This window comes from Indicator indicator, chromosome Z, assembly GCF_027791375.1.
Source record: "Indicator indicator isolate 239-I01 chromosome Z, UM_Iind_1.1, whole genome shotgun sequence".
Classification (NCBI taxonomy): domain Eukaryota; kingdom Metazoa; phylum Chordata; class Aves; order Piciformes; family Indicatoridae; genus Indicator; species Indicator indicator.
In genome coordinates, this window is record NC_072053.1 from 2,892,299 (window position 1) to 2,913,171 (window position 20,873).

Consider the following 20,873-nt stretch of genomic DNA (forward strand, 5'->3'; position numbering starts at 1 on the left):
TTTCCATGTGAACTCGCAGCATACTTTGAAAGGGGACGGCGATGCTGTGTTCACTTGCCAGTGCTGACAAAGGTCTGCTTGTCAGTGATACCTTTTACAGCTAAATTTACACAAGAGTGACAGAAGCAGGTGCTCCTTGGCCTGCCAGACACTTGTGCGCCCGCATCACCCAGCCTACAGGTCAACATCCGAAGGAGAAAAAGCCCAGGGCTGAGGAGGAGAGGGTGAGTGAGGCAAACACAACCCAAACTGGGGGTTTCTCTTCAAAGCCAGCTGGTCTGGCTTTATTCTACAGGAATTTTTTTACCTGCCAGTTTCACCACCGAAACCCTCAGCAGGTGCTGACGGGTACAACTTCCTGGAGAAGCAGAAGAAGGGCGCTGGTGAGTTTTATTAAACTATTTAAAAAAAAAAAAATTATCCTTAAGTCTTTGGTGCTGTTCTGCTTGCTGCAACACTGGGTGATTCAGCTCCAGGCTCGTGGCTACACTCACAAAGCTTTCTTCAAGAGAAAGCAGATAAGCTTTGTAGCATGCTTCACATTTTATTTGATATGGTGCTTGATTTTAGCTTCTGTTGCCAAGAAAAGTTTCTTGAAAGTGGCTGGATATTTATAGTCAATTTCTTTCAAACTGTTTCCGTGAATCTGAAAGGAAAGAAAATAGAGGATTACGCACAGGAACACCAGAAGCCAGGCAGCACTGGGGGGGTATTCTGTACCCCCCTCATCTGCCTTCTCTAAAATAAATGAGTTTTCCTGGTGATTTCTGAACAAACAGAAATGGTACACTGCCTGTGGACTGTTCCCTGTGTGGATGTTTCAGAGCCTTAGAAATTCCTGAACATCAACATGAGATTATTTTGTCATAAGTACGGGAGCAAAATTAGCAATGTTTGGACCATTATAGCAGACTGGGTATTCAAAGGACTGTCAGAGAAAAGTGTTGTCTTTTGCTGTGTGGAAGAGCAAAGGTAGATTACAAAACAGAAGCTACATGAGAGCACTTCTATCTTTCAAAGATAGCATGAATTTTCCTTATTTTAAAACCACAAATTATGCCTCTCTGTCTTTTCTTTAATTTGCATAAGAGCTGGGAAGCTAGATGAAGGGGGAAAAATATTCATTTTTCTAGAACAATAAGATTTCAGTTAGTGTGAAAATGTAGGAAAATGTGACCACATGTTAAAATAAATATTTAGGACGGGAGAAATAACTCATTCTTTTAACTTTGTTTCACAGCATTTATTACAAATTGTTGTGTTAAATTGAAAACATTTATTTAAGCAAGTAAACAGACAGAAAACTTGACCATATGAATCTTTTTGACTGAGAGATTCCACGTTCACAATTCATATGCACACCACAGAAGACGCTAACAAGAGAAAGCCAGGAATCATACGCCAATACAGTTAAACTATTTCTGTCATGGCTATTCCCTTTATAATAAACCAAATTATTTAACATCAATGGGTACCTTAAGTTTAGACTGCATAATAATACCCGTGTTCCTTATAAACAGCCCTGATTAACGATTTTTCAGACAGGCTGCTTAATGTGGGACCAGTACAGCTGACAGGGAACTCCAGCACCAGCAGAGCTAGATCAGGCCTTAATCCCTATTCATTTTCTTCATTTTGGGAGACAGGAAAAGAGCAGCAACGATTAATTTGTTTGTTTGTTTCTGGAATGAAAATAATCATTTTTATATCCTTGTTTGCTGCAAGGATATCCTACTGTATGTGAGAATAAAAGACCAGTAGAATAAAGCATTACTAGTCAAAGCATAAAATGAATCTCTAAATATGAAATATGAAATATAAAACAAGGAAAAAAAAAAAACAACCACCAAAACCAGAGCTGCCTTTAAACTAAGCAATGCCTGTAAAACATCACTGTTGCATGCATCACATTTGTAATGTATGGAAACCAAATTCACTAAACAGTCATTAAAACCAAGCAGTGGTAAATCCAAAGACAGTAAATAGTTACAGCAGTGCCTAGAGTTAACTAGACATTGTCTGTGCTACACTAACTGAGAAAAGCATTTAGCCTTTGGTTTGGAGCCTTTAATTCTCTGCACTCTAAGTTTGTTAGCATTTTACTGCATTGATCTCAGAGGCTCAGACACAGTAATTAAAGTGATAAATTCCTGGATAATTTCATGAAGTTCCAAGTAAGTTTGTCTGTATTTTACTGCAATTTGGGGGAAGAAAAGGAACAACAACAGAAAAACAACTCACATATTTTGTAAAATAAAACTTCAGTACAGAGTGTTTTACTTTTCTAGAAAAAGATGGATTAATGTCACAAAAGGTAGAGATTACACATCAGATAATTAAAGTTAAACGAGTGCCCTTTATTGGTCTGTTTCTTAGTTTTCTCGTCATCAGACTTAAGCACATTAAGTTAAATTCTAAAGCATTTCTATTATTAATGAAATACCGAGAGATTAATAGGAAGGCCTTAATTAATTCAGTGAAACTTTACTACTACTCCAGTTAGAAACAAAATCATCCCTAAATGCCAATATACTCATTGTACCAACTCTTCCCTATCAACTAAGCGCTCCGATGCCTGTTTTGTCAGCGATGCTACTTTCTTCTATAACTATTCATCTCTTTCATTTTGAAAAGCTACAGTCTAGCTCAGCTTTCAGCCACATGTTTGTCTTTTCCAATAAATCCAAGCTTTAGTGTCAGGAAGACATCTATATTATTTATTCCATAGTGCGTGTAAATATAAAATGGGATTTCACCACAAAGCAAATTATTAACTGCGTGTTGTGTCCCTCAAAAGCTAATTCAAGGCTTTTCACACAGAGTTACATAGTATTTTCAAAGCATACCGTGCCTTCTTCTTTCACTTACACTGGTGAAAACTGGACACTTTCCACTGAAGGCAATGAAGTTGCATTTAAAAGAGAAGATGAACTGCATGACACAAATTAGGGGAAGACAGTAGGATGAATTGCCTTAATTACTGCTTCATATATGAGCACTTAAAACATGCAATTTTCCATTTTATATGTCTGTTATGAATTTGAAGTGTGTACATATATGATCCTGTGCATATAAAGCATGTACATGGGAGGGGGGTCTATATATATATATATGTATGTATGTATATGTATATATACACTTTAGATTTCTAATTTTTCCTCTAGTACGGTAAGCAAAATCTTACTCTACAAAATAACATTCTTCATGGGCTTTTAGTAATTCTTTTGGGGTTTTGTTCAAAAATTCATTGCATATTGATCTGAGACCATCTCCTTGAAAACCAAATGAATACATATACCTTGGGAAGCAGAGGAGAGTTCTCCTCGCCACTATGCTGGCAGAAGCACTGCCTCTCCTGGGGTCTTCCCCACCCTTGAGTTGTGGCAGTGGCTGCAGAAGGACTGCTCCACAGATGAGCTCCACCCCTGCACCCCACAGTGGCCAATTCGCATGAGGAGACGCCCCCAGCATTCCCATACCACTCCCCACAACTGCTCACAGCTCCTCCCTGCTATCCCATTTCAAAAACGCACTGCCCGGCTCACAAAAAAAAGGAAACTGGGACAGACCTGCAGCATAGCCATTGTAAGCACGCACATACACACAAACTCTTCACCACATTGCCTTCTCCAATGAAAATACAAGTTTCTTGTTGCATAGTCAAGTTGGGTTTTGTTCCTTGAAAGCATTATAAAGGCAAGTTCTGAAAGCACCACTTCAGAAATCTCCAGTGATGGCACTAAATCAAGTTCAATAGATGTAATCTACAAAGGATAAGTATCTCAATTTAAGCTAAGGTACACAAGTTTGCTGGAAGCATGTAAAATAACTGCACAGAATGAATGAAACAGCAATTATTGCTTCACTCATATATATATGAATATATATATATATATACACAGTAATGCTGCTTCTACATATATACTTAAAAGCTGTGCTCACAATGGAAGAAGTTCAACTTAACATTAATACGGCTGATGCACTGTGCCCTGAAACATGACAGCATCTGTTGGGGCAGAAAATTTAAAGCTGAATAGTAAGATACACAGCTGCTAAGGATTAATTCAGCAAAAACAAACCTTCCTGTATCTGGGCTGTATGTGGCTTGGTTTGGTGGGTTTAACAAAAAAAAAAAAAAAAAAAAAAAAAAAAGGAACCTCCCCCCCCCCCAAAAAACAATCTCTCTCTCTCCTTTAATAATTTTCATCACTCCCTGCTTTTTTTTATTGCTATACCAATAATGACATGGAAGTGTACAAAATCAATGATTCGTATAGTTTTTGCTATAGATATTTCCAGCATTCATTCTTTTTGCTTTGCTTTTTTGGGTTTTGGTTGTTTTGTTGTTTTTTTTTTTAAGTGGTGTCAGGATTCTCGCCAGCCAATATAACTACACGCTAATAGCTCTTTCTCCAGTATTAATCCACCTCCTGAGTTTGAAATCATTGCAGGAGAATGCTTGGCAATAACAAATTAATATCGTGCGCAATAATTATAAAAATTAATTAAGAGACTACTAAGGTTGAGAAAAAGAGAAGTGTGTGAAATAATCTCCTGTGTATAAGAAGATAGTTCCTCCCCTTGGAAAGATATTGGCTGTCCATTTAATTATGTGTCCTTGCACTGACTTCATTAACTATTCCACTCTCAAACACTATGCTTTTGATAGCACTTTAGATCTTAGGGACATACAGCCTCACTGAAATGAGACTGTGGGTTGTATTCCTCCTCAGAAATATGAGGGAAGTGGCTCCCACTTAGGGCAAAGAGGGGCTTGTTCCATCATTCCTGGAAGAAACTATTCTTTAAATAATTTCAAAAACAATGGATTTTATGTGAGAAAAAAAAAAAAAAAAGATGAGGGAAGTCCTAGCTGAATCTCACAGCAATCCAGAAATTCTCTGCTTGTCTATTCCCATTAGCAACAGTCCTTAAATTACTATGGTCCATGTGAGTTTTAGCACATCTTCACCCTGCCTAAGTATCTAGACCCCAAAGGCTCTTCAGTCTCCCTTGAAATCTATAAAATCTCACAACTCCCTTCTATATACATACCTGTCCTCCAGCTCATGCTCCTGTATCTGAGTCATAGCCAAGAGGACAATTATGTCATGTCCAGAGATACTATCAGAAAGGGACTTTAGAGCACAGACCCTCAGAGAGATTTAAATCTAAAAAGATAAATGCTGGTACCACCATAACTTACTTACTACTGAGTTTAAAAATGGAAAGGATAATGTCATAATGGGAAAGTTCAAGAGGTTTCAATGTATATTTGATTGGAGATTCATTGGTTAATAGCAAAAGAACTGAAGCTGTCTCTATACGGGACTTACTTTCCTGACAAATATAATCACTCAACTCCAAAAAGGTCTTTGATTCAGTAACCATGTTTCTTCTCCTTTTATCATGCCAGTGTAGCTCTCTATAAAGTCAGTGGTGAAATCAGATCTTGCTGGCCTGATTGGTGCTAGCTTGCAGAACACAACACACCAGAAAGGGGAACTCAAATCTGTCCCTATCATCTGCAAAGATCTTCAAACTAGATCATAGGACAGCAACAGTAACTTCAGTTGAAATACTCTAAAGCAAAGCACATATCCAGACATGACCTCTGAGGCTCAGTTTCCTTTTAACCTTGGTAATATTAACTTTTGTAAGTGCTTCCATGGGAAGAGTTACAACCAATGATATCACAGCTGGAGACTCATGGAAGTTTTAATACAGATGAACATAAGTGGCACAAGCACATCTAAAAGCTGACCCAACTATTATGCAATTACATTTTATGCTCACAGAGGTTACAAGGTCTTCTTCACTTATCAACAAGAGCTGTCAGCCTTCAAAAGGCCTCTCTAAAATGTCTAATGAAAGTTTTATATTAATTATTGTTTTGATTATAGAAATACTTGCATTACAGCAGCACTTAGAAGACGCATTTATGAATAAACCATTGTGTTTGGAGCTGTTCAAACACAAAAGAAAAATGTTAATTTAGTACTGAGGAGTTTACAAGCACTTAAAACCAGTGCATTTTCCCCAAATATCCAGAGAATAACCTATTGATTTTTTTGAATCTGCATGCAGGCATATCTGTATTAAACAGTTTGCCAACAAAACCCTTATCCCCTCATTCCTTGTACTCATCTATTGCTGTTGTACTCTATACGCAATTTATGCTGCAAGTACAAAGCAGCACACTGTTACAACAGGCAGGGTGATTGACCTGTAAAGTTTGCATATTATTTACTCCAACTTTGATTCCAGAAAGAGGTACATCATTTGGAATAGAGGCAAATTGTCAGAGAAACAGCCAAAAAGCTGGATGCTTATATAAAACATCTTTCTAAGTCTAGTCTGGAAAACTCCTGAGAATTTGGTTTCTGATTAAAAAATAATAATAATGATCACAAGAAAAATGAAAAAAAAAATTCCTTGTGAAGTTGGGAATACCACAACAGCAGCCTTTCATGTGGTGTGTTGGAATCTGTATCTGTGGCCAGCATGAAGAGCCATATCAGCCTTCAGCAACAGAAGATGTTGACCAACTTTTTTCTAACCTTAGAGCAGGTTTGAGTTGGATTTTGTTTGAATTGTGGCAAGGGGTCTATCCAAAACAATTCTCTACTTTGTTTGGCCCTCAAAATTACCATGAATTTCTTTGTCTACACAGATGCAGATGCTGATCTAATTTGTAGCAGCTGCAGAATACTTAATTGAGCCTTTTCTGGCCATCTATGGTTGTCTGCTTCTGTATTGCATCATGATGCAGTGCAAGATCGACAAATACTTGAGTGTCACACAACTAGCAAGGGAATGCAATCATATTTTTTGTTTTGGACTGTGCATTTTTTTGGCAAAATATCTGAAAATATCACAATTCCTTCATCAGGAAATTCCATTTCAGGAGAAGAGAAGGAAGGCACAGTCCCCAATAAAATCCTTTCTTTACCCCTACCCTCCCAACCCCCAATCTTTCCCAAAATGAAAGGAAGATTCTCTTCATTCAGTTGAGTCCAATCACATGGGCAAACACACGTGGTAGCAGGAATGAGAAAAATGATACTTACTTAAGGGCAATCTTTTCAGCAGGGCTTATTGTGGTAGGACAAGTGGTAATGCTTTTAAACTAAAACAGTGGAGATTTAGATATAAGGACGAAATCTTCACAGTGAGGGTGGTGAGACTCTGGCCCAAGTTGCCCAGAGAGGATGTAGATGGCACAGCCCTGGAGACATTACAGATCTAGTTGAACAGTGTTCAGAACAACCAGATCTGGTTGCAAATGTCCCTGCTGACAGCAGGGGGGTTGCACTACATGGCCTTGAAATGTCCTTTCCAATCCAAAACATTCTATGATTTAAAATGCTAGTTCTGAAAATTAATTTCTGAGAGCCTTTCTTCTTGAAGGGAAGTAGAGGGGATTGTCCTAGCAGAAATTTCTTTTGAAATGACCTGCTGACAGTGAAAACCTTCTAAGGATGCATAAATTAACAACAAAATACAAAGTTATCTTCCCATCAGCTCTAGAGCTTGTGCAAGATATTGAAAGACAGACAAAGATTTTAAAGACAGGGAGTCCCAGCACTGCACTTGGCAGTTGGCAGGAACCCACCTGATCCCTTCTGTCAGTTCAAGCAGCTCTCTGGCTGCTCTGATTTAGTCTCTGCTTGGACATAGGCCCTTTGGAACAGAGTCACAACACAGCTCCCTCTAGCATTCTCTTCTGTTTTAGTGACCAAGCTGAACAGTAAAGCTAATGTGTTTCTTGGGTGGGAGCTGTTTAATAGTCTAGGTAGTCTTTTATCACAGTTGTATTAATCTATACAATAAGTTACATTTCCACCAAATGCCTCAATTGGCTTTTTTTTCTTTTAGAAAAAAAAAATCAGTTTCTGATACATATAAAGATGGAGAATCATCAGACTGATGAACATCAGTTCATGAAGATAACACTTCCAAAACTATTCTTCAAATACATTCCTGAACTTAAATGCTATTAAGATTCCAAATTTCCACTCTAAGCTCATATTTGATCTATTTTTACTTTTTTTTTTTTTGCTTAGCCAAAAAAAAAAAAAAAAAAAGCCCATTTAGCATGAAATTTCACCTAATTAATTTAACATCTGAAGAAACTGGGGAGATGGATTTGAAACTAGCTAGTGAGATTTGGAGTTTTTCTGAGACTGAAGTTTTGCTTGCTGATTTCTGACTAGCACAGAAGAACTGCAAAACCCTTGATATATTTCTTCCATGCAAGTCTGAACACATATTTGGAGTCCCTGAATCTCATCAGGGGAAAGGTTAGAAGGTTAAATTCTCACTTTCGTTACACTTTAATAAGATCACTGACTACAAGTGTTGTCCCCCTAAAATACATATGTGTATATATAAACTATACACATTTGGTGGAATATTGTCATAGGATGACAGGGGAATTGGAGTGTCTTAGGGAGAGGCAGTGGCTGGTACAAGAACTGGATTTACAGGATATTCAAAGATCAAATCTGAGGCAGGAATAGGATCAGGCTGGCTAGTGACATAGGGGTTAGCTTCCATTTTATGGTTTCATTTGAAACTTATCAACGTGCATAGGATTTCAACAGACTTCAGGGGACTTTGGATGTGGTGCATGAGCTCTACAGCATCTGTACACCATGCCAAACATAACATTCAACCCTATAGCTTTTAACTCCTTCAGATCAAAAATCAGCCTCATCTTGAGACAAATGGCAGAACTTATTTCAAAAAAAAGCATGTGTGGAAAAACAAAAAGAAAAAAAAAACAGAAAATAGAAAAAAGAAAAGAAAAGAAAAGAAAAGAAAAGAAAAGAAAAGAAAAGAAAAGAAAAGAAAAGAAAAGAAAAGAAAAGAAAAGAAAAGAAAAGAAAAGAAAAGAAAAGAAAAGAAAAGAAAAGAAAAGAAAAGAAAAGAAAAGAGAAAAACCAAAACCAAAACAAACACACACACAAAAACCATGAGTGGTTATCACTATGTCTAGATCTGATTCTCCTGTTCACACAGTAATAAGTATTATTTTTACAGTTTTAGGACCACTATAGAAGTATCTGTTCTCTGAAAGAAAACACTTGTCTATGAAGAAGTTACATCCTCTGTCTGGATTTAAAATACTGTTAAAATAAAAAATAATTTTAAAAAAACCCCACATGCACAAAAAAAATCACACTAAAAAATTCTTAGATAAAAATAGTCTTTGGACAACTGTTTGTGAGATATTTAAAGGACAATATCAACTGGCAAACTACCGTTTCAGAAACTGCCTTCTGCAACAATGAAACACTTCAGATTACTAGAACTGGATCAATTTAACAAAACAAACAACATCCCTTTTCATTGTCAACTTAGTGCATTTGGCAGTCTCTTTCCCTCAACAGTCTCTTCCTCTCAAAACCTCTTGAAAATATCAGCAAGGGAGCACACACAAAAAAAAAAATCTCCATTTTTTTGGAAAAGGGGGCACTGAAAACACAACTTTCCAGAAGCCTAGTAAGGTAACAGATAATGACACAGATTAGTCTGCTTCCAAGATCTCCACTGAGACAAGAAATATAATTTACACTCTTTCCAGAATTTGCTGCCCTCCTCTCCCACCATGACTGTAACACATGCTTCTAGGCACCAAACAGCTTCTCAGCAGTCCACTCCCTGGCATCAGCCATGCGCTGCTGTGATTCCACCAGGCTCAGCCATCTCAGTGCTGTATTTCTGCCTACAGACTCCAGCACCCCTGGCTCCGCACCCCCTAACCGCAGGGATGGCCTGCAGCAGTGTACCTCACCCAGCATGGCCCTTGGCCACCATGATTTGCACCCTGACGCCTGTGGGCACTGCAGGGCTTTGCAAACTGTATTTCATGCAAGTCATGGAGCTGTTGGAGTGGGTCCAGAGGAGACCACAAGAGTGTTCTGACAGCTAGAAGCCTTCTGCTGGGAGGACAGGCTGAGAGAGCAGGGGTTGTTCAACCTGGAGAAGAAAAGGTCCAGGATATGGGCTTAACTTCTAGCATCTTATACATTGCTAGAAACCAATTTCCCCAAAGTAAACTGCTTTGCAGTGTTGCATGTGACTTCCTCAAGGCCACATAAGATGGGGCTTTGAGTGACCTGATCCAGTGCAAGGTGTCCCCTTTCATAGCACAGGTTGCCTAGAGAGGTTGTAGAGGTCCCATTCCTGGAACCATTTCAGGGCAGGTTGTTAGGGCTGTGGAAAACCTGCTGTAATCAGTCTGACTAGACTGCAGGGGGGTTAGACTAGATGATATTCAAGGGTCCCTTCTAAACCAAACCATCCTATGACTGTAGGATTCATTCTCCCAGACCAGTATCGCCCATTTATTCCCAAGGACAGAGAAGTGGGCAAAGGCTTTGGAAATATTCAGAGGGCCCAATGGGGACAGTGCTGTGGAGAAGTGCAGAGCTGCCACTTACTCTCAGCCTTTCCCAGAGCCAAGCTTTGCATGACTCTTCCTATCCCTTTGCCATCCTCAACCTGTTTTAAACAGCCACTGCCCTCTCACGGCCTTCACTGCTCCTCTCCAGACACAGTGGGATTGCTACCACTTCCCTCCCTCCCCAGGAGCACTCACTTTTGCATTAGTCCCACCAAATTTACACCACCCCCCCCCCTGCCTCAGTGTCTTCCTGCAGAAACATGAAGGAGGAGGAGGTGGGAGGAAGCTGCAACACCTCAGCACCATCAAACACCCACACTGGCCAGGGAACAAAGCAGCCTAGATGAGACAAGCCCACACCACCAGATGCTCAGGCCATGCCCTCACAGGGGCAGACAGGGGCTGCCGGGCTGCGCTGCCTGGAGAGATGGCAGCTGGTGGCTGCTTCCTCACTGAGTGGGAGAACCTAACCCTTGTAAATTAATAAGTAAATAAAGGACTAGAAGCTCAGTCTTGTGGAGCTGTCAATACAGGGGCCACATCAGTGCAGAGTGTGAGCTGTCAGGGCAAACAGAGGAGCTCTAGACCCTCCAGACGAAGTTGTTGGTTCAGGTCTCAGTGGGGACCCCCTCATCACAGACAGGGGAGCACAGAAAAATGGTTGTTCAGGATAAAAAGAGGCTTCCCTATGTTACAATGCATTGCCTTGCTCAAGGCAGACCCAAGGAGATGCATCCCTGGGTGGTGGCACAGCATGCATCTGTCCTTAAGGAAGAAATTAACATGCCAAGCATTAACATTCTACCATTTGATCTGAACTTTTAAATTACTGCTTATTAAACAATGACACAGAGAAGTTTTCCAAAAGACACGTAAAAGCATAAATAATTTTCTAAGTACCAATTGGAGGGTGAGTACAGTCCAAGATCAATTGTTTTGTGATTTTATTGATAGCAAAGCATCCCTAAAGTAGGATTCAGATGGAGTTTATTACAGCTTCTGAAAATGTCAAGTTACTTACAAGTGATAATCCTTTTAGGCCTAAGTGCACATCAGTAACGAGTCATATTCTTTCTATAGAAATTGTTTCATAAATCTCTTTAAATATATTTAAGTACTATAGGTTTGCATTTTAATAATATGCTACTTTTGTGCTTTTAAACATCTAAGGTGCCGAACAAGAATTGTAAACTGTGAAGTAACTACTATGGGAAAGATTAAGTAAAGCATTGGAGGCGGATGATTTTGACAATAAAGAGGGTGTATGTGGTGAGTGTTTAATATTTATTGCATTTAATATTACAAAGTACTATTTATTGTTTTCAGATTTAATGTTAAAAGCAAAACCTGGAGAGCAAGCTCTGCTGTATTATGTACTTACAGGTACACCTGCGACAAAGGCTTTCTGTAATGGTTGCTTGATGTGTATAACACCATTTTAGTACTGGCATGCCATTTTATTTAAAGTTCATATGTCAGCTGTTCCTACCTTGCAAATATCTTTTGGCAATTAAACGATTTTGCAAAGAATCATGTACATTTCAGCTCTTTGCAATGGTTTGTGAAGCATTTAAATTGTGCCCCTGGAATATATATCCTTTTATCTTTGAAATAATCTGAGTTTATATCTTTTGTTCATTATAAAAGCATATGGACTGAGGGAATATTCTGAATGAATGAAGAACAAATACAGTACTGTTGAATAATCTTGTGGGGTAGATTAATCTATAGCCTCGATTTCTCTCAGGGTGGGTTGCTGTGGCAACCGCCCCAGCTCACTTTAAAATAATTTTGTAAAGCTCACTTCAAGCGCTGTACCCAGCGTGGGCCAAGTTTAAAAGCAGTCAGACATGGGAAGAAGTGTTACACTGTGTTGCTCTTACAAATAGGGAGGTGGTGGAAGAGAGCGAGGCGTGGAGTGGAGTTGGGTTGAGCAGAACTTTAAACAGAAAATAGAAACCAAGCCACCCCAGGGTTAAGATGCAAAGGAGGTGGATCATTCCATAGTAACCTTACTGCTTTTCAGTTTAGACACCATTAAAAGATGTAAGCTGGCAATCTCATTTCTCCTAAGGGAAAGATATGTTCTACATGCACAAAAGAACAAAAACGGACTTTGATAATCATCTTCAAAGGAAATGTTACCTTAAGATAATCACACTTGTAAAGGAAAGAGATACTTGGCTACACACTTCACTCTTTGATAAAACTTTGGGGATCTGATTTTATAATTATTACATTTTGGCTGATGTCTCATTGTTTAAAGCAGCATGTGCCTCAGGTGGTGGTTTAAGAAAAAAAATAGTTTTGTCAGCAGACCTACACATGACCTGTGGATGGCAAAAAGGAGCGGATTTGAGTCTTGTGACAGAAATTCAAAAAGGGTGCATTTGTGGAGCATCGGTATAAGTACAGACACCAGAACAAAGATTTTTTCGCTGTTTGAAATTACTCCAGATTTTAAAATTAGACACAGCAAAAGAGGGGTAAACATGCAGAATGTTTCAAAAGGTGATGCTAAATTCATGCCTTATCTAACCTGCAATGACTGAGAAAACCCAATCTCTCCCTTATATCTGTTTGTCCACCTAGCATTTGACCCCTGATTTAAAAATCAAGGTGTCCTTTACATGGATATGATGAATTGTGTTTATGACAAAACTTGGCATGGCTTTAAGATACTCCCATATACGAAGGTCACCACTATTTAGAGATTTGGCCACAAGTGTCCACACAGAGGTGTAGTAGATGTGCTAAACTGCTGTATACTTATATTTTTTTTTAAATACTTGCTTATTCTAATAATTACTTTCAAGATACAATGGAGCTCGTGTTCTGTCTTGCCAGTTGAAGGGCTGTGTTACCAACTAGGCAGAAACCTGCAAAATTACATATCTGGCACAAAATAAACCAGATGACAGTCATTTTCAATTAGAGCAGAGGAGTGTGAAGTCTTAACACAGTTTTCTGGTTTTGCCACTAAGAAAATATGAGTATTACTAGATAGTTGGGTGCTGCACTGGGAGACCAAGACTGTCTGCAGAAGAGGTATAGCAAGGGTACCACCCGTATAGCTACTCCACATTTCTTCCCTGCTGTGCTTCATGCCAAACTTGAGGCTGAAAAGTATTTCTTCCTCAGATCGGTTCTGCTGCTGACACTGCTGAGCATATGTGCTTCTCACCACCGTGTACAATGTGCTTGGCTCATGTCTGGCTGCCTGGTGGCTCTGGGCACATCAATATTACAGTTATTGCTGTCGTGAGTGAATTTTATAATGTGTAGATGTCCAACGAAAGTTGTCCACTCCGTATCTAAATCCCACTAAGAGCATGGAGCAGAGCGTGATGAGACCCAAAGTCACTAGAGTGTATTCTCCAAGGATCTGCACTGGGAGTGAATTGTGGGGTGCTTTTTAGAGCTGCCCTAGCTTTATTTTGCTCTGACAGTGCTTTGAGCATCCTTGTTTTAAGAGGTACAGTGGAACTGAAAAAGCATTTATTCACTGTCAAATACAGAATCTCAGAAGTAGGTCAGTGGCCCAATGAGATGTTCATAGGGGAAAAGAATGCAAGACCAAGGACTTGTATTAAAATAAACCAAATATATATTTATCACTGTTGTTTTAATTCAGTCGCTGGGTTTCACCACATGTGCTGTTCCTATTTCCAGTGCCTTAATCTACCATTAAAATAATGGTCTATGCCTTTATAAACTCCTCTGCTGCTCTCGAAGGGCCATCAAAAGTTGGCTATCTATGTAGAGATTAAAACAAGTATCTGCAAAGTCCAGTTTTACTTACAAATTATGGCATGTGCTTAGTTTGGATCCAAGCTCCCATACAGTACAGTCCTTTCATTTCAGTTTCAAAAGCAAATGAACCTATGGAGGGGGAAAAAAAATAAAAATAAAAAAACCCCACACCACTCCTGTCTTTTCACAGAGCGTGCTGGTAACACTGCATTTCACTGGGTAAATTTGACAAGAGAACCTCTCCATGTCTGGGACCATGTTGGGAGGCGAGGGGGATTTTATCTGCCCAGTATTCACCCTTCTTTGCGGAAGCGCAGTGCTGCCCCAAACTTTGCCACTGGTATGCCTTCCGCGCTGGAAGCCTCCCACAGCGGCATACGAAGCCACCACAGCGGCATACGAAGCCTGGATGAGTTTGGGACGTTGGGCTGTTTAGCAAGCGGAGGGCTCCAGGGAATGAGCCGGGCGGAGATGCCAGGAGCCGGGCAGGAAGGCTCCAAGGATCCGGGAGGGGGGAGGGGGGACGCGGTATGTGTGGATGCCACAGCTCTGTTCTGCTCTGGGGTCAGGGCTGCGACAGAGGCGATAGTCCAGAGCCCGCTGCCCCCCTCCCTCCCGAACCGCCCCGGAGATGCGAGAGCGAGAGCTGTTCTGGGCGTGGATGGGTGCAGGCGTCTGAGGGTCGCGGCACGCAGGGATGTTTCTGAGCCCCCACCTCCCTCTTAGCTCCCCGCAGGGAGAGCTCCAGGCTGGTCCCCGCCGAGGGAAACCGGGAGACCCGGCCCCGCGTTTGCCGGCCCAGGAGTCAGCCAGCAGTTTGGCTCCAGCCCTGCCCCAGCCCTCGCAGCGATCCTGCCGTCCTCCCATTCCTCTGCCTCGCCAGAAGCAGGGAGATACCCACCGGTTACAGCGTGTTGTCTTCTCTCGGTATAATAAAGGATTGTCATTAGGTTTGCGTGTGGCATATGCCATTACCCCCACCGTAAAACTAAAATTAGCAAAATGTCAGGAATGGAGAGATTGATTCGCCCAAGATGTAATTATCATTTAAAAAGTGCTTGATTGAGGTGCTGATGTTCAGTGATTTATTCTGCATACCATATACATAATTAAAGTAGTGTAGTGGAGTAATTTATCAATCTAGTTTAGACTAGAGGGGCAAAGAAGGGAGCTGCTGCTGCTGCTCTATGTTTGTTTTATTAAAACGCTTTCGGGATCTGATCCCGCCCCCTTTTTTGCAAGAGTGAAACTGATTATTTCTCCAGCTCGGGAGGAGAGAGTCATTCGTTTGGGATTGTGGGAGAGAGAGAGAGAGAGAAATTGCGAGACGGAGAAGGAGAAGAAAAAAGGGAGGAAGAGGGAGCGAAGCAGAGAAGGACACCTCATCAGGCGTGTAGTTTGAATCTCTTCCTCGCCTCCCCCTTCCCCTCCGCGATGTTACAAAGGCTGTGAGCTGCTCGCCTTTTCCCATTCGCCTGCTGTCACTTCCTTCCTGGACGCTTTCAGGACGAGCCCGGTTACTTTTAATCCGACCAGCAGCTCAGCCACTTTCTCCTCCTCCACGCTGCACACACGCACACACACACACCAGACATCTTCTGGCTGCTTATTGGATTGACTTTGAAGGTTGTGTGTGTGATTCACGGAGGCTGCATGTCGAACCAGGTGGTGAATATTTAAGGCTGGAAGAAGTAAAGGGAATTTTTCTTTTTCCTATGAAAGGAAAATATCTCAAGGACTAGCTTGATCATCCAAACAGCTAGATGTTTATAATGTAAGTACATGTGAAATTCAGCGTCTGAGTGAAATAGAGGGGGCATGCTACAAAAGCCCTATGTACCTTTCCTATTGCCTTTTAAAGAATGTAACCGTCGGTGCGTGTGGACTGCGATTGAGGGTGCTTGCAGCCTTTTTAAACGTATGACTGTGCAATTGCTTAAAAGTAACTTTTTTAGACAGGTAGCATAGTTACTGTCTGGTAAATTATTGCTGACTTTCTATCAGTGTCGTAAGTGCTTAAACTTTGATGAAGTTAGTTTGCATCATTTGTGTGCTTGATACTGTGAAGCATTCAAAGCTTGCTTGATTTGGATAGTTCACTAAATGCTGTGACCTTGTAGTGCTTGCACCCTGATTTATCAGACTAAGGAAGCAATCCAGTCTGAGCAAAATGCTCTTAAACTTCATTGTGTCATAGGCTCTTCAGCTCTCTAGTTTAGGTGTTGCATGCTCCCAAGTATTTAACTTTCTGCATCTTTAATTTAAATACTTGGGTTTGAGATGGAAAGACCCCGCACATTGGTTTGGAGATCTAAGTCATGGGCTGCAAACCTCTTTTGGAATAACATGCTTTGGTCTTTACATAGTACTTTGCGTAATCTCTGCATTTTTTTTAACACATGGGAGCACAGCTAATCAGCCTTACTGAACTGCCTGGTTTAGTTGCAGTACTAAGATACAAGCTAAGATAAAGTTTAATGTAAATGAGAGACAACACGGTTGGTGCATTATGTAACTGTAATACTTAGCATTTCCCATAAAACTTAGTGTGACCTTCTCTCAGCCTGAGAAACAAAATAAAGACAAGATAATAGTTCCTTTTCTTAAAACACAAGAAAAATCCCAACAAAGAAGCAAACAAGAAAGCAGCATAGTGCAAAAGAAAACTTAATCACTGTGGAAACCTAACCATGATATTTTACACAAGAATTCTATTTTCTTTATTGTATATAATTATTATTAGCAAATACCTGTTTCTTGAAATTAAGTACTGTCATGCACAACTTAAGACTAAAGATTTAAGAGAATTAAGCAGAATAAGACACTTTGCTAGTATTTTATTGGTGATGAGAAAATAATTGCCTTGACAGAAAATGCATTTCCCTAGCAAGTATCTGACAATCAGCTTAGTGGCAAATGTCCTAGTTTCATATCTTTAAAGGAACTGTGAGATGGATGATAAACCAATTATATTAGATGCATATGTGAATAGATTTCTTTTATTGGCACTTTCCAGGGCATTGTGGTTGAAGAGTATGGATGTTTATATAGAGTATAACAACTCTAATCCCTAACGGCTTGGCAGGGCATGGAAATATAACCACCTGTGAACCAGTTCTAACCTCTGTGTTACATACAGACTGATTTCCAGTTTTAATTCCCCGGGCAAACAGCCTCTTTGGGGATTTGTTATTTTGTGAACTGTTTTTTGCTAAACGATTTGAGGTGCCTAACATGAAGTCAAAAAAACCCGCAGGGCTTTAACGCTTTCTCACTTTTATTAAAATGCCTGTTAGGTTATTCTTTTTATATTAATGATTATAGCATGTGTTGAGTCTAATAGTGAAGTCTTTGCTCATACTTAAGTCTCTTTTTAAGTAATTGAAAAACTCTTTGAGAACTTAAGAGAATGGCCCTTATTTCAGAGCGTCTGAGTTTCTTGTAGTGCACATCCTTTTATTCTAAAATCTTACATGGTTGTGCTAATATGCCCTACATAGCTCCTATGAGAAGCTTCTTTCCGTGCAAACAGTTCTTGCACAACTAGTCCCACTGACAGCACTGAAGAGTACTTGTGTGCAAATGAACAAGTACAGGAGTAATGATTTACAGGCTCAGGCCCTAAAGAGACCTAAATCTCTAGGCTGTCCCATAGCTTTCTTGAGACAGAGATAAAAAGAATGTCACTTTCAGTGTCTTATATATGAATGCAGGAATCAGATATGTCTGTATCCTGTTAGGATTACTTGACCAAGAGAAAAAGGAAACTCAAGCTTAAGAGCCTTACAGAAATTGGTACTAAATGATTAATAGTGTGTGAGATTAAGTCTTGTACAATTACGTTCCTGAACTGCTGGTTTTGGAGTGTGATGAGAAAATTCATACTGATATTTTCTTGCGGTGAATTTTGTCTCAGTACTAGATCATAAAATTTGTCCTGTTTTTTTATAAACACTCTTAAATTATGTGCCATCAACTTGTATATTCAAAAGCAGAAAGATGCCTCTGTCAAATGATTCTGGGTTTTAAAACATCTAAAATGTCATCGACAAAGAGAAATAAAGCTTGCTGAAGCCCCTTGCAAAAAGTTTGCCTCTGAAAGATTTTCTAGCTCACTATTTAATAGATAATAAATACAACTACATAGAAACTCAGAAACTGAGCAGGAGTTGTGGAGAGAACACTTTTGCCAACTTAATTTCTTTTGATTTTACTTTTCTCTGTAACAGGTTAATTTATTGTTCAGCAGAACAGTTCATCTTCAAAGACAGCTAAGGATATTTCTACATTTCACTGAGCAAGAAGTCATTAACTGCTTGAAGTGCTTGAAATAATAAACATTTGGGGTTCGATATATAAAGTCCATTTTTACCTGTTGGACATTATTATTCTAAATTACACAATAATTTATAAAATTAATTTTTAAAGTAAGGTGTAATGGTATTCTTCTGAAAATGCTGATTACAAAGATGAACATAAATTAGGTCCTATATAATTTCAAGGACTTTATAGTCTCTGCTTCATCATTTTGGAGAATAACTATAGGAGTTTGATTTATGATGTATTTTAAGATTTTTTTTTTATATGGTATCAGCAGACTGATTTTTTTCTACATCTTCGTTTAGTCTCTGTAGCGACTTAGGCATAAAATACCCCCCCAAAAAATTATGTAATTTCTAACAGCTAGAAAACTTTAATCTTAAGGGTAGGGATAGTATGCTGGTATTTGAAAAGGATGAAAATACAGTTTTGCATCTTATTTCAGAAATAAAATTACCTTAGAAGAATCGTAGTCAGCAAAACCACAACTGATGGTGCAAGTGAAAAAAAAATAAAATTTTGTACTTTTAAAAGGAATTATTTGGGTCCTCTGATCAGCTTTCAGGTAATTTTTTAGAACTGATGGTGAATGTTGCATGTGGATAGGTGATTAAAAGCTAGTGTCTTCAGTCCTCCACTTTAATCTCACTGTCTCATTGACTGCAGTGCAGTAGAGCCTGTCTATTCACTAGGATCTGTCATCTTTAGGAAATCAGACCAGCTTATAGAGGCGATTCACAAAACCAACAGTGACAACAAAGTCTTATGTGCCTTACAAAAGAAGGATTAGGCAGTTCACATGTCATTTTGATTGGGCAGAGATAAAAGCTGATTGCTGCAGCATGGCAAGACACACTTCCATTTCAATTGATTATTTTATAGGACAACTATAACTTTGTTGCTTAGTCATTGTTAAATGCAATTTGAAGGAAAGAATACTCAATTTTGACATTACTGGTTTCATATGACTTTATAGTAAAAGCTAGTGCCACTTGTAGCTTTGTTATACAGACTTTATAATCACTGTTTAATTCACTGCTTTTGGGAAATATATTTAAAATGTCATAGATTATTGTCCTGGGATGTTTTTAAAACATCTTTAGCTAAATGATGTCCCCAATAGCAATTGAAAGTTCTTAAAAGAGCCTAGGTCTATACTGAATTCACTGCACTTACCCTGTTAAGAGCTTATGTGCAGAAGAGAGTGCATAAAACATTCCAGGGCTTTGCAGATTTATCAAAAAGTATAATACTGAGGATCAAGTAAGTAATTTTAGCTTACCTCTATTCTGGTATTTTAAAAAATGTAGTGTGATATAACATTATACGTTGTGTTGTGCATACGAACATAGCAGTCTGGGTTGAAAATACTGAGGAAATTAAGAATCATCCTTGTATCACTAAATACGTCATTTATCAGTGAGAATAGAGAATTTCAGCTGTTTGCATAATTTAGTTATAAAGTGCAGCCTTTTACATTTGGAAGCATGAAACTTCCACGCTGATAAGTTCTATGCTAATTCATTAGCATTTTTCAAAAGAAGAACTCTTTTTTTTTTTTCACCCAACTGATGCCTCCTAGTGTTTCACATAATAAAACACTAATGAGTCGACCATAAATGTAAACATTCTTTCTTTCATTGTCTTCATCTTATGTGATACATAAAATTAATATTTATGTATTTAATTTTGTGTGTATTTTTATAATCAGATAGTAAGCTCCTGTAAATTCAAATGTTTCATTTTAACTGACAGTGAAAGAAATTTTGATTTTCTTTCATTCTAGCTTTGATTAGCTTTATTTTCAAAAGTTTATGTTACATGTAAGGCACGTTTTCTTTTTCTCCTTTAGTTTCCTATGTGCATTACACTAACTTCTTGACAATGTATTATGAGGCTGAAATGGAAATTTAGAATATTTGGGCAGGATAATGCTTCAAAAAGTAAGCCCTTGGAAAGAGACAACAAATGCAGTTTGAGAAATGTTTGAAATACTCTGAAGTAACTCTCAGCCAAGTAAGATGAAAAAGCCTAGCACGAGACATGTTTGCTCATTACAGAATCAAAGAATAGTTATCACATTTTGTAATTGCTCCTGGTCATTTTACAGCTGTGTAAGCAAGAAAACGATATTAAGAGTTCGTCAAATGTGCAATATGTGCACCTGACACTCCTGGTTTTAGGTGTGGATGATCAGTACTTTTGAAAAGGCATTTGTACGCGTAAAATACTGAAACCAAGCTTGGTGTGGTGCAGACTGAAATACAGTGTCCTTTCCTTAGAGGTTTAGTCTGGCCATATAACTCATGCATACCTGAAAAAACATTCAGCTGTGTTAGATTTATATCCTACAACAGCAGAATATTTTATAGTTTTTTGATGGGAGGGT

The 20,873-nt window shown here is 39.1% G+C and overlaps 1 protein-coding gene across 3 annotated transcripts in view; it reads left to right on the top strand.

The window, feature by feature from the left end:
* The first annotated feature begins 243 nt into the window (after nt 1–243).
* MEF2C (myocyte enhancer factor 2C) overlaps nt 244–20,873 on the top strand; it is a 137,679-nt gene continuing 117,049 nt past the window's right edge. For all 3 annotated transcript variants that reach the window (XM_054397745.1, XM_054397746.1, XM_054397742.1), the window contains exons 1-2: nt 244–383; nt 11,582–11,680. The gene's annotated coding sequence lies outside the window, so the exon portion shown is untranslated. The remainder of the gene's footprint in view (nt 384–11,581; nt 11,681–20,873) is intronic.